This window comes from Stegastes partitus, unplaced genomic scaffold (assembly GCF_000690725.1).
Source record: "Stegastes partitus isolate 25-593 unplaced genomic scaffold, Stegastes_partitus-1.0.2 Scaffold15, whole genome shotgun sequence".
In the NCBI taxonomy this organism is placed as follows: domain Eukaryota; kingdom Metazoa; phylum Chordata; class Actinopteri; family Pomacentridae; genus Stegastes; species Stegastes partitus.
Window position 1 is genome coordinate 15,692 of NW_007577746.1, and position 14,699 is coordinate 30,390.

Genomic DNA, 14,699 nt, shown 5'->3' on the forward strand with positions numbered 1-14,699 from the left:
TCCAGCTTCCTCGGTATCCACCAGCTCACACACACACACACACACACACGCACACGCACGCACACACACACACACACACACACACACACACACACACACACACACACACCCTCGAAGATGAAAAATAGATCAATTTAGGTTTTTTTTTACTGACTTATTTATCTTTTTTATAACATTTTTTTTTCTAGATTTCTGGCTCTAATAGGCAGATAAAAGAAACAGTTTCATTTCTATTTTCTATCTTTCAGCAGTTATTAAACCTAATTGATAGAAATAGTGATTTTGAAGTTTATCTCTATCAGTAGATCTATCTTGTGATTTCTTAAACCTCAACGACAGAAAATAGAATCATTTTGTGTATTTCTACCTCTGAGAGATGAAAGGAAAAATGATTGATATAATTACAATTTTTTAGTCTTTTTTATGCAGAAAAAGACGTAGAATTAGCACCCGCTGGTACATAGACAATTAGATTTACCGTTTTTACACTCTGGACACATACAAAAGTGAATTTTGGATCTTCTATACCAAATACATAAAAATATGCAGTTTTTGTTTTCCACATTCAAATGATAAAACAGATTTTGATATTGAAGCTGCTCACTGATAATAAACAGATTACACAATACCCTGTGATTTTCCAAACTGAAAGCTAAAATACAGACATTTTGTCTTTCTACCCTCAAAAAAAAAGGGGTTTCTGGATTCAGCTAGAAGGAAAGAAATAAATAGATTCTGATTTATTTTATCTAGTAAATAGAAAATAAACACATTTTGTGATTTTGAATAAAAAAAACAGTGATGAGGTAGATGTTTTGGTCAACTTATTAATGCAAAAACATCAAAAACAACATTCATTTTATACAACTGACAGATCAAAAGCAAAGAAAGAATTACTGCCCATATATGTAACCACGACTTCACCTGTTCTCTAAAATGCCCATCCACTTAGAGGGAAATGTAAAATCCATCACTAGTTACAGCTGATGAGGGAAAACGAGGCAGTGCTCCAACGTAAACTAATATCTGGCTCTGATTTCGTTTCACATTGACAAATATTCTGTACAAGCACGAGCAGCCAGTGACAGTTGGTCCAGCAGCGGTAACGACATTAGCTGCTGTTAGGAAATTGCACCTCTGAATCACCCAGCTGAAACAGCACACAAACAGCTCAGAGCGATGCTGGAGCACCTTCTTTTATTTTGCTCGTATTTTGAAAGAAAGCCTTGGCAACAGCATGTGTGATTCCTGCATTGCAATTCACACTGCCAATAAAGAACCTCTCAGCATATGCCACTGTGCACGGCAGATTTCCCAGTGTCTGCAAACCGAGGAACGCTCCACACATGGCTAAAAAAACACACCACAGCAATAAAGTCCACAGTCTGTTGACTCACCAGAGGAATCGTAGCAGGAGTTAAGGAGGCAGGCAGGAGGACGATGGCTGCTTCGTCCATGAGCTTTGCTCCGGGTGAAGGCAGCATTGCTGAGTGCGAGCGCCGCTAAACAGCTCTCTCTCCCTCTCCCTTGCTTTCTCTCTCCTGCTCTGCCTGCACTGCCACGATTCCAGTGTTATCAGACAGATGTGTCAACGTGGAGTGGCATCCTCTGAGAAAAACCCCACGAGGCTGTCCAGGGACAACAGCCGAGCCAAGGAAGGAATGTGGATTGTGTGCAGGGCTGCACTACCTTATGGGTGTGACTCAGGGATCATCTGTGTATTGAAATGTAATTTCATTTATCTGGATTAGCAGCTCTTTTATTGCTCGATCATAAAACCTGCCAGGTAATATTAGCAACCGAGTCATTAACAAACTGAGTTTACGAGCATTTCTTCAGCTCTAAATAATTTCCTGAGTGCACATCGCAGTGCTGTCGCTGATTACAAATTGTGCATTTTCATGAAAAACACATTTTTTTCATTACAACACTGTTCCTCTTGTCTACATCTAAAATATTCTGTGATCGATTGGCAGATCTGCGCTGAGGCCTACCGGTGGTACCTTGAACATCAACCTTCAATAGTCTCACATTTCTCAAAAGGTTTCTTATTGGTGCATCCAGCACAGCACATATAACAGCTTTTATTTAGGATCTATCTGATGAATGCAAACTCAGCGTTCACCTTTTAGCTCTGCTTCACCAACCCCTGACAATAACTCCTTATAGGTTTACCACCACTAACAACACCTATCTCAATATACTTCTTTTTTTAAAAACTTTTTTTGGACTCACTGCTGACATAGCGACACTGGAATAATCCGCAGCACTTGTCCGATGGATGGAAAGCATTAGCTTCAGGTTTGGCACCGTCTGTCATTATGCAGCTTTCAAGAATAAATAAATACAAGATTCCCACCTCCTTCTTCCTGTGACTGTGCAGCAGTGGAGTGAGGTTGGATCTGAACTTCTCTGGCAGCTTCTTTCTTCTAATTTTAACACAAGTATTTCTGCTTACACCTAACTGATGCTATTAATGTCCTTCTGTAAGACCTCCCAGGCCTGCAGCTCCAGGAGGTGGTGATTCAAGCTAAATACGACCATCAGTATTCTAACAGGCTCACACCACCGGCGCTAACACTAATTATTAGAGAGTAGTACATTCACTATGTACACTCTGTGAGTCTAACGTGTTATCATGCTAGTATGTACTGATCACTAGTAAACAAACAGTACAATGGAGGCTGATGGGATGTTGTTGGTTTTGCAGGTTCTTCTAAATCAAAGTCTAAGTCTGATCTCGTCATGGCACTAGAGAAGACATCAGAGAACCACCGAAGATATTGCAAGATATTACAATTGATCCCCTGGGGTTCATGGGAGCCAAGGCAAAGTTCCACGGCAGTCTATGACAAGAGTTGTTGAGACACTACTTTGCTAAAGTCAACCATGTAGGTCAGTGGCTCTGATGGTAGTTCAGCATCAGAGAGCAAAGAGTCACAAAAGTCACCACAAATCAGTCCTAATGACCATGTGTTGCTGGATCATTTCATGGCATCTGGACCAAAGTGTTGGACAGACAGACCAATCAGTGGACTGACCTCACAAACAAGAGGGCAGTCTACATCCATGAGTCTTTAGCTGATTAGTGGACAGTCGTACCATAACGCCGACATGTAAGAGCATGTAGGGCCTCGTGTGGTCAAAAACTGGATTTGTGTTCCTCTATGAGTTTAAATCAATAACAAGCAGGCAAGATTTAAGTTCTCCTGTCGCTCATGTGTAAGAATCACCTGAACTCATTTACATACAAAGAGGATTATAAGATTAAAATTCCACTGCAGGTGTGAAGATCTCAGTGTCTGGTGATGTTCTCTGTAGAAGTTCTGTTCATGTCTGAAGTGTGAAGCCAGCTGTGAAGCTTTGTGTGTGTTTTCTGTCTCAAACATCTTTCCTAAGTTTCCAGCAGGAGAGAGAGAGAGAGAGACTTTTTCTGGGTGGTGAATATGCTTTGATACCATTTCTCCTGATGTGTGTCCTGCATAAGTGCCTCTCATTTGTTTCTGCAGTTAAAAATCCTTTTCAGCTGTGAAATGAATGTCTACTTCTGAAAGTTGTGTGATTATGCCGGCTATAGCACACTGCTGCTTTATGCTGCGCCATTTTTCTACCACTTTTCTATTTCCAGAACAGATGCTGTGGGTGTGAAGCTCTTAAAATTCAAAGAATGCATCACTCATTAAACATGTATAGTGTTTGCTCCGAGCTGAAACCTTACAAACAAGTCGGAGAGGTAGCCCGACACAAACCGTCAGATCACAGAGACTGCAGTGGAGATGAAGGCTGGACATTAACATTCTTTAAAATCAGTTTTGCTGGAGTGCTGCACTGTCCAATGCTGTTTCAAAGGGTTTTCTAGTCTGCACATTCGAAAAAAAAACTTTGATCAAAGAAGTCCCATCTGGGAATAGTTCTATCATCTCATTCTGATGCTGTCACTTGACATAAGTAGCATTTATTGGTGACCTGCTCTAGACCCCAGTGTGGGACCCTCTTAGATAAACCCAACAAACAAGACAACAATAGAAAGTCTGTTGGGAATCAGCCATCATCAAAAGTATCCCCAAAAAAAGGCAGAAATCCTGAAGGAATACGGAGGCTCGGCAGACTTCTTCTGGGGTTTGAGAATGTGGTGAGAAAATAGAGGGAGAGCAGTCTGACACTCAGATGCCTGAAAGCAGTCTTGAAAATATTTCAAGTTTTTGCTTTAACATGATGAACACTCGATAAAAAAATCATCAGAAGACTGTCACCAGTTACACCACCTGCAAATATTGCACGGCATATCATTTTCTCTGTGACCTCAGTGAAGTGGGTACAAAGGCTGCAAAGTTCTAGTGAAGGCCACGTCTGGTCGGTTCTAGATTCTAGTTAACTGTCGTGTTCATGCCACTTGTTCTTTTCTTTGCACGCTTGTTGTTTCAGAAGCACGCAAAGGAGACGATGACACATCTGGACTGAAAGACTTGATGCAACCATGTCTCGTAGAAATTCAATTCAACTTAATCGCCACAGTTAATACGTTCTGAAGGAAATCTAATTGTGACCTGATTGTTTATTATCAAGAATGAACTCTGATGCTTAAATGTATTGCTGCTCTCTAATCCGTTGGTTGGAGAATGATCTGTTATGCTGTTTCTAAACTGCATCTTTTCCCCATGGTTACATTAAGGGACGGTCAAGTGAGAAACGACAGAAAGCACTGAAAAGAAGAAAGTTACTGAACAAGTTTAAATTATTGAGGAAACTGTCCCTGTGAGGAAAACTCCTTCTGCCCCTTTGAAATGCTAAAGATCTTCAAGGGCATGCGAGAGAGATATTAAGATTTATTAATGAGACAAACAGTTAAGCTTTGCATTCTTGCTAATTAAAGAGATAATCTGCTTTGGTCACTGGGTGGAGGGTAAACAGAGAGATGAGAAAAATCCACATCTCTGATAAGCAAAAGCAGGGTTTGTAGGAGAATATTTTCGGATGGCTGCCGTGTTTTTTTAGTAAACCCAGCTGAAATGCTAAATCTAAATAAACACAAAGGGAATAGGAAGGGGAAAAGGGGATTAAGCTGTTGTCTCAGCTGACAAAGTCATACTTAAAGTGTCCTGTGAGCCCTGTTTCTCTGCCATCTCCCACCTCTTCTGTTCCACCCCATTTGAAGATTATCAGTCCATTTAACAGCATTATAATTGCCCATCATTCATATACATGTGGGCCACCAAGGACCTTGTTATTGTCCAGAAGGTGCATGATGGTCACATGAAAATGTGAGGGGGAGGGTCAGAGGTAATAATGGAGCTTTCTAACATGTAACCATACAAACACCATCTTGTAAACCTAACCGAACACTGACTAATAACAAACGAGCACAGCAAGTGAAAAACAGTTACTGAAAACAAATCAAAATGACATTTAAATAAAAAACACACACACGTATATGTATAATGGTGAGGTCCCTTGTGGCCCATATGTATAGGAGTAACGCATGGTGACAACACTTACTGAATGGTATAATAACACCTAAAACGAGTGTCTGTTCTCACGGTAATATCTTTGATACGGGGTCGTTTTAGATCTCATTGAATACAAGCTACTGAATAGAAATGGTGCATCACTGTAATGTTTTCAGTTCATTGGTGAGCAGACCCCCCCAAGCTGGTGAGATCCTGTGGTACGATCCATGGAAGGAGATGAAAAACAAGGACACATGAACACAAAGTGTGTTGACAGAGGTATACACTGCACAGTTCAGTGACCAAAATAGTCTGATATTTGGGACAAGTTATGGTGTGTGTGTTTTTTTTCCCTCCATTTCTTCAAGACAGAGGCAAAAAGCAAGCTCTTGAGAAGCGATAACAGTTGCACTTGTGGGCTTAAAGGTTGCTCTAATGTAATGAGTTTGGGCCTTTGAAAGAGTACCGTGCACTTAGGCTGCTGCAGTGCTGTGGGGATGGAGCACATGTGGTGCATTAAGAGGTAAAGGCCAGAGCCACCATTCAGCGGTGGAGAGAAACGACAGGTAAAGGGGACATGGAGAGTGAAAACACATTAGCGGAGATATCGGTGTTTCTATGCACATGAAGAGCTGGAGGGACATGCCTGTTAGAGTGCAGTTGTTTACTGGTGTGGGTATTTTCTTGTGCCATATCTGTACCCTCATACAAACACATTTGCAGGCCTGCTGGTAAGGCTTTTATTTTTCATGGCCCTGCTGTTTTTTTTCAGTCATTCTTGCAAAGCCTGCTAATGGTGCCATTAAATGGGGTCGTGCGGATGTGGACATGAATTGCCACCTCTAAAAACCCCTCAGCTTCTTCTTCTTTTTTTTTTCTTTTTTTTTTAAAGCAAATGGCAGTGACAGCCCAGCAAGTGTTAGGCCTCTCTCCATTAATGCAACAGCAAATTAACTTGTCGCTCTCATGACTGAATAACTACTCTGCTTTTCTGCACAGATCACAAAGGCAATCTTACTAGTTTGGACCAAGCAACATGTTTGTTTCATTTCCAACACAGAACAATTGTGAATTATAGATTTTGTAGAAAGATGGACGACATGAAAGCGCCCCAGAGTAAAACCAACATATCACAGAGAAGAGTCCGGCCATGCCGTGCTGGTCATTTGCTGCAGTTTGTGCAGTAGTGCCTGGTCAAAGTCACACCTCCAGCTAAGAGTACAACCAACCTATTGACAAGCCCTTTATACATACAGTGTACCCACCAATCAAGACACCCGAGGAGGTGACAGGTAAAAAGTTGTGACCGAATCCCAAACAGCATTCAGAGGCAGCGGACTAACGGAGGAACGGCTTTGGATGTTTGAATGAAACATCCCTGTATAGTTGGCATGAATGGAGACATTAGCTAAAGAGAACCAAACTGTTTGTTGTTGTTGTAACATGTTTATTTGTGCCATACAGTTGGACATTTTAACATGGGGGTCTGGAGCCATCTTCCCAAACAGAAGTGGTTCATTATGATCATCACCATTGTCCTTTCAGCCATGTTCTGTGGATTTGCTAAACAAGTTATGAAGTCATTCTTTTATGTGTCTATTGAGGTTTGAGTAGGATTGATGTCACATTTTCCATTAGCCCTCAAGTCAGCCGCAACTCAACCCCACCACTGCCCTATGGGTCGTCTAACACCAGATGCAGTAGAAGCTCGTCATTTGTGCCGTGCATTTCAATCAGCTTTCTCCTTTACTTTAACTATCAGCGTGCCACCATTACCACAACGGTAAACACAACAACAAGCTCTGAGCAGCAGGATGTCACACCATGTACAGCAAATTTAGACAACGATTCAGAGCATGCATAAGGCACAAGGCTCGGTTCTTTCAGTGATTCAGGTATTTGAATGCCCATGCTGCTGCATGATGGTGTGATTGGTCTAAAGATATACAAACAAGCCAGCATGGGTTGTTTCCCTTCAGCAGGATGATACTGGGTGCAGCCAGACCATTCTTCAGCACTGACAGCGCTATGAAGATAGGCCTGGCTATGCAAGACTACAACGTGGGTGAGCATCAGGTTTGGGGAGGAAGAACAATGTGTTCTGCTGCAGCTTGGATGTTATGAGCACAACGGAAACACAGAAGTAGAGAAGTCTCGAGGAAAATAATGAGTTCATTGCCCACATACAACTGTTGGTAGCTAATATTAGGTGATGTCTATCGAATGATTTAGTGATGAGCTAAAACATTATGACTAAATGCCTAATGTGCTGCTTGTCTTTCATGTCCTGCCAAAATAGTTCTGACCTGCTGAGGCCCAGATTCTTTAACAGCTATGATGGCGTCCTGTGGTGCCTGGCACCAAGCTTTAATTCTAGTTGGAACTGCTGTTGATTTGATTTGTGCCACGTCCACCCCTGATGGGTGATAGTTCGGCCCTCCCTGGCCCCTGTCTGCTACCTCCCACTGCTGACTGAGAGCGTCCCACAAGCCTCCATGTTTCGGCGAAGCTTTCACCACGTCACCTGGTCATGATGATTTAGCTGTTGGTGGTCAGGTTTTTACATCATTGCATTTCTCCTGCACCCAACGTGGCCACTATGAGAACTGAATGTTCCCTATAGGACAAACTGTGATGTGCAGCATTGGTATGAGACACTTAACATCATTTGCTGAATCTGAGCTTTGGCTCATTGGTGTAAATTGTGACAGCCTGAACAGAAACTGTCCAGCTGTTAAATTCATCATCACCACCGACGTGACACACATCAGCACATCAGCACACACTGCTCTAGCAGCAGCTCAGCACACTGCAGCCTCTGCAGGTCCATTCAGGGCTCAGCTCTGCTCACTTGCCCTGCTTGTATGAAGCGGTTTGCCATTTGTCATGCTCTTCACACACATTCACTGTATTTCAGGGCTGCCATGTGTAATCCATGTAACCAAGACAACAGGTTTAATGCCCTCTACAGTTGTTGATGTGTGTGATAGAACCAGGGGAAGAGAGGCAGCTGAAGGTGGACTCCACTGCATTCTACTTATTTGATATAGTGGGTTTCTCAAGGTCTGACATGATGTTGTTGAACAACCACAAAGCAACATGGGTATTTCTGTAGCTGTTTGTCATGGTGAAGTAAGATTAGAAGCATTCTTAATCTTAACAGGAGCTTGATAAGTAAGAGTTATACAACCACACTGGAGGTACACCTGGCTATGCAAGTTAGTATTAGGAGAGAATTTAGGAAAGCATTGGTATCAGTAGGATATGTCATTTATAAACCATGAATGTCTGTGTAATATTTCGTGCTAACCGAATTGGTAAATGCTGAAATATATCTTTGGATAAGTCACAAATCTGAACTGCAGACTGGCCAAAAACATGGATAAGTGAAAGCATGCCAACCCCATACCAACATACCAAAATGCAAAGTGAAACCAAGCGCAGTAGCCTGAGTTGTCAGAGGAGTCAAAAAAAAGCAGTTCAGCACAGCCATTAGTGCTGAAACACTCAGTCAGTAATATTACCTAAAATAAATTCAGCCAACGGATTATTCTATTGCCATTCATCAAGCAAATATATCAGGCATTAAAAGAATCTTAACATGTGAAGTCTGATTGCTTTCCTTTGTTTTGCATCACTCGCTGTAAAATCCACTGATTCAAACATTTTCAACGGATTTGAAACACGAGAGAGCCGAGAAAATACGTTAAAAACGTGCAAACTCAACACTGATCGTTGGACAGAACTCCATAAAAACACCAGCATTAGAAGAAGAGTGTCAAGTCTACGATGAAGGAGGCATTAAAGGAACTACAAAGGACAAACCAGACTGTTGAGGTGCAGAGTTTGGGTAAGAATTCGTAGCAGGTCTTCCTGGTCAGACAACGCCACACACACAAACTGTGTTTCAGTCAGGATGTTAAAAAAAACAAAAAAACTTCCAGACTCACTACTTTACAGTCCGTCCAATTACATCTGAATTTACGGAGAATTAGAGCAGAGGTTCGTTAGAGGACACTGTTAACGTGGAAATCCCTCAGAAGTGGACTTTCATTGTTTTTCATCCCAACACAGATGATTACCAGCTGCTAAAATGTATGGCTGCAGCAGATGAGAGCAAAGGATATTAAAAAGAATTAATTTGCCAGTTGGGGAAGAAGCAGGATATTAAAATTGGTTTTGTGCCTGAGAGAGAGGGAAAAGAATGGGCAGAAGCAGTGTGGTGTGGGGAAATTAGAACGTCAGAGCCAATGTGTGGAGGACAGCAGCGGTCCAGCGGTGTGAGTGTACACAAGCTGGATATGAAAGGATTGCTCTTCATTTCCAGCATGTTGAAGACCTAATAAATATATTATATGATGATAATGCCAATACCACACCCAGATCATTCATCCACATTTCTAGCTGTATAGTAGGATAACGAGGTTTCCAATGGCGTTATCCAACTTTCATTTTCATTCATATCCCACCTAGATGCTTTTCTGTTAGTCTTGCTTAGCCAGCCGGTTCTGTGGAACATCACGGTCCGGCTGCAGCCTCATGTCCTTCTGCTGCAGGAAGACAAGAAGAGCTCTGGTTCGTCTGAATCACTTTTAGTCAGTCACAGTTGTCTCGGGTTTACTTTATGATCCAAAAACTTGGTTGCTAGCTTAGAGTACCCTGAAAGTGGCATATTTACTTTTTTCTTTCTCTTCACCAAGCTCTCCACTGCTCGAGCACACCAGCTCACCTGTGACTCTGTTCAAACACTGTCAAACCACTCTGCACTACACAATGGAAAATCTTAATATTATAGTAATTCAGTCATATGTGTTTGGACTGGAAACCACTACTAAAGAAAAAAGAAAACACTGGGAGCTAATGGGATTGGGCCACGAGATGAAATCCTGGAAGTGTTGTTCAGACTATAACAACAACACTTGGACATGCTATCAAGATAAAAAAAAAAAAAAAGATATTCATTGTAGGAGGGTCTTTCATGTCTTTTTGTCACTCCACAGGGTAGAACAGATGTTTGAATTGAACCTAAGCTTAGCCCTACACATCCATAAAGCTGTGGGATTTGTGAGTCGTTAAAGTTCACCACATTTCAAGTCAAGTAGCTCAATGACACGTACAAAGTGCACATCCAGCAGGAGGCATCATATATCCAAAATGGAAAAAAACCCCAAAAAATAACTACAGGTCAGCTTCTGTTGCTTGAAATGTGCCGTGTAAATAAGGGTGACTTGATTTGACTGATATCACTCTTGTCACACTCAACTTGAAATGAAAACCAATCTGTCTGTGTAAAATTAGTGAAGTGTCCTTTTCACAATATAAGCAACAATAAAAACCTGCTGTGCCGCTCAGCACCATCCCTACCAGGCAGTGCTCCGTACTGGCAGCATGAGGGACCACTGAGCTGATAGCAGGAGCCTGATGGCTAATGCCGTCCTTCAGATTGACGCCACCCTGAGAAAGAGCTTCTACACCACAGCCGACAGTGTGTGTTGGTACCTGGTAATTAACAGCCAATAAGTTCATTGTAGCTACACACATCTTCTACAGCTGCGTATAAAAAACCAACAACAACCTCTGACACTTCCTTTGTGTTGCTTGGCAACAAAGGCAGAATCTGCTTTCTGTGTACAAAAGGATTCATGACTGTGTTTAAAGCTTTCCCAGGAGCTGGTTCGAGAGCCGCAATTTGACGGAGGAAGAGGAGGAGAGGAAGGAAAGGAGAAACATGGATGAGCATTACATTTCCACAAAATCAGTCGTGTGTTTATCTGTCTGCATGATGCTGAAGGCAGAACACGGTGCCGTCGGTAGCTTGCCAGCAGTAAAAGCATGACGCTCATTCATCTGTGTCATGTGATGTTGGAACTGCTCAGTAATGTGACACTTGCTGTTTTCATGAGCTGAATCCTGGTGAAAGCAAAATGGATTTTATGTCACAGCAGAGCTTTTCTTTAAGGGAATGCACTCTTAGCCCAAACATCACCGTGGGGCACAGAGTCGCTGTACGCGCCATGAAATGCATTTCCCACCATGGGATGAAGACAGTGACTTTGGAGGAAATAAAATAAAATTACCATATCATTACAACCCTAATTTACACTGCTTTGGACAAAATGCATGTCTCAGGCAGTTTCCTGACTCTTGGTGAGCATTGTGTGACAATGCAGCATTTTGCTGCACAAAACAGGAGCGTGTGACACCCAGTGAGCATTTCATGCTGCTAAATGCACCTCACGCCACAACGAAATGCAGGGTCTGATGTCTGATTAGCATTCTGAGCAAAAGTTAATTTCACAAGATCTAATTCATGCATGAAATTTCATGCCAGGAAATACACTACATCTATTTGACTGCACAAACTGAGGGAAGCTACGCTGGTGTTAAACCGACAAGGACTTCAGGCAGCTGGGTGAATTGTGATTCTGGTCTGTCAGGAACAAAGGTGGGGAGGAGAGAACGGATGGACCGCCAGTGTTCCTGAGTATCACACAGAGAGACTGGGTTTCTTTAACCACGCCATCATCTTTCCCTAAACACAGCCGCCGCAGGGCAGATCACAAAATAGTCTTATAATTGTTTTTCATTACCACTTTTAAAAGGCACTGGCAAATAAACAGGTTTATACGAGCCCTTCTGGAAGGCATGTACACGGCTTAGTTTGTGGACCTGTTACAACCAAGTCTCATAAAGTGCATTTGTACTTCAAATAAACACTGATGAGCCACAACACTGATCACTTACAGAACAAGTAAATAACAATGATTTTCCTGTCACAACAGCACACATCGAGGTTTGTCAAAGACCAACTCCTTCCAGCCAGATGATGAGGTTGGAAATCTGCTGCTGACATCGTGGTAGCAGATGGTTTCTGTTTTGGTGGCACATAAAGAACCAGTGGCGCATTAGGCAGGGTGGTGAAGATGTTTTTGTTTCATCAGAGACAACCGCTTTTTTATTTGTCTTCATAAAAACTAGACACGTGCATGTCACACAGCTCGTGTCCGTGATCAGAAAACCGCCCTTACAAGGCACCATATTTCTGCCCATTAGCACGAGGACGCTCACTCGAGCCTCCCCAAGCACTCGCAACAGCTCGCCACTCATCACGGTGATTTATGAGAGTTTGGAGGCGGGACGGTTTCTGATAACTCCACTCCTGTGATTGGTCTCTTTCAGTAGCACCGTCTCTCACCCTCTGACAGTAGCAGAAGGAATATTCAGACTTTGTACTGAAGTAAAGGCAACAATACCACAATAAATACTCTGTTAGAAGAAAAAGTACCAAAATATCAGCATCAGAAAATACTCATTATGTAGAATGGCATTTAAGAATAATGTATATATGATGATTTAAATGTAATTATTGGTTATAATGTGTTCATAACTTAGATGCTGCAGATAATAAGGGAGAAGCTAATTTTAATATGTCCGCTGCATGGGGATCGGTAAAGTTTAATGTCATAATAAGCTGCTACTACAGGACCCTTTGGCAATAATAAATCATGTATTCGTTGTTCATATTTTGTATTATTATTCTGTAACCAGGAATTAAAGTTATCACATAAATGTCAAGTAAAACGTACAGTATTTGCCTCTGAAAAACCAGAAACACTTAAAAATAAAATAAGAATAAAAGAATAAAGCATAAGTACCCCAAAGTTGTAGATACTGTAAGTACAGTAAATATACTCTCCACCACTGCTCTCTGAACCATTGGTATAAACTAGCACGTTTTAGCTCTTGAATGACATTCATGTCGAGTCGTGACGTCAGTTCGTACTGACCTTTATGACACGTTTAATACCTGTTGTCATGTTAACTTATAGATTTCCGTTTACCTTAAAGGATGCACCTGTAACCAGCTGTGGGGTCGACAGCACAACACGAAATTGGATGGACAATAATTTAAAAAAGCAGTCAGCGTTCAACAGTCTTTGGTTAATGAGTCAGTGGTTTGAATCAGACAGAGGTCAGTGTTGTGCCTCCGTAGGGCGATGGAGCAGAGTGTACGCTTTCCATTCAGTAAGTCTAACTGCTAATGATCCCTGGTTCTGTGCCTCTGCCTTCCTCTCTCTGAGCTTCTCCAGCTCCTCTCTTTTCCTCTCCCTTCCATCTTTGAAGAACAGAAAGCCCCAGTTATTGTAATTTTAATATCAAACTGTGTTTTGTATCCGTCACAGTTGCCCTAAAGAAAGCACTTTGCTCATTTTGCTCCCTGTGTACTTTAAAATGGGCTTATTTTACTCTCCTCCCTCCTCTGCTGCCCCCTTTTTCTCCTCCTCTCTCCTCCCCCGCCTTCCCACTTTGGATGTGTGCGCCGTCTTTCTGGTTCTATGTGTTTCCCAGCACGCCCCACACTTCCAGCCTCTGCTCTTCAGTAGCATCCTGGGAGGTTTGCAGTATTTTTAAACCCGCCTGCTATCCAGAGAGGGAGGATCTGAGGCATAAATTCATCTGCACATGACACGTTTAAGTCCATCGAGAAATCTCAAACACCTCCACCAGCTGCAATTAAGACGCTGCTGCAAAGCAAGTTCTTAAAAACAGTTTTTAAGCGCCTGCCATCGCTATCAAATGAAGTCATTAGTCTTACATAGCTGTTTAAAGCCGAGTGGTGCAGAGCGGTCTCATCAGTTTACAGCATTTTACCACATCACACACTATGTAAATAGTTTTTACTGAATATTTCTCCCTCTGAGAGACAAATAAACTGTGCCTCTGGGCTTTTAATCACCAGCCCTTCTCATTCTCACTCTGTTGGACCATTTCTCCCGAGTACATCTTCCATGTACGTATTTGGAATGGTTTTTTTTAAATCTAATTCCAACTTAATGGCTGCAATGGCGGACTCTGAAGCGGTTCCTATATAAACAGGTCTACTTGTATGAAGAACATGTGTGCACAGAAAAACAAGCTCTTTGCCAAACAACGTGGCGTTTAAAGAACAAAATGCGCGTTGCTTTCCGTTCTCACTGATCCTCTGTAGAGCCGGCTGGCTGTGATGGAGCGCAGCGCAGACTCAATGTAGGAGAGGTGGGAATAAGCCTGTGTTCTTTTAGGTTGCTTATGTGAACTGTTCACTTTCTGTTTTATAAAAATCTACATCTTTAATTGATTTCATTTCTGAGCTTAATATAATTCCTAGTTAAAATACACACATTTATATTTCTGTTTATGTTCTTTTAATGTTGTCCTCAACCACTTTGTCCAGGTTGTTTCAGAATGCTTGCTGCTGCTGCTCATAGCTGA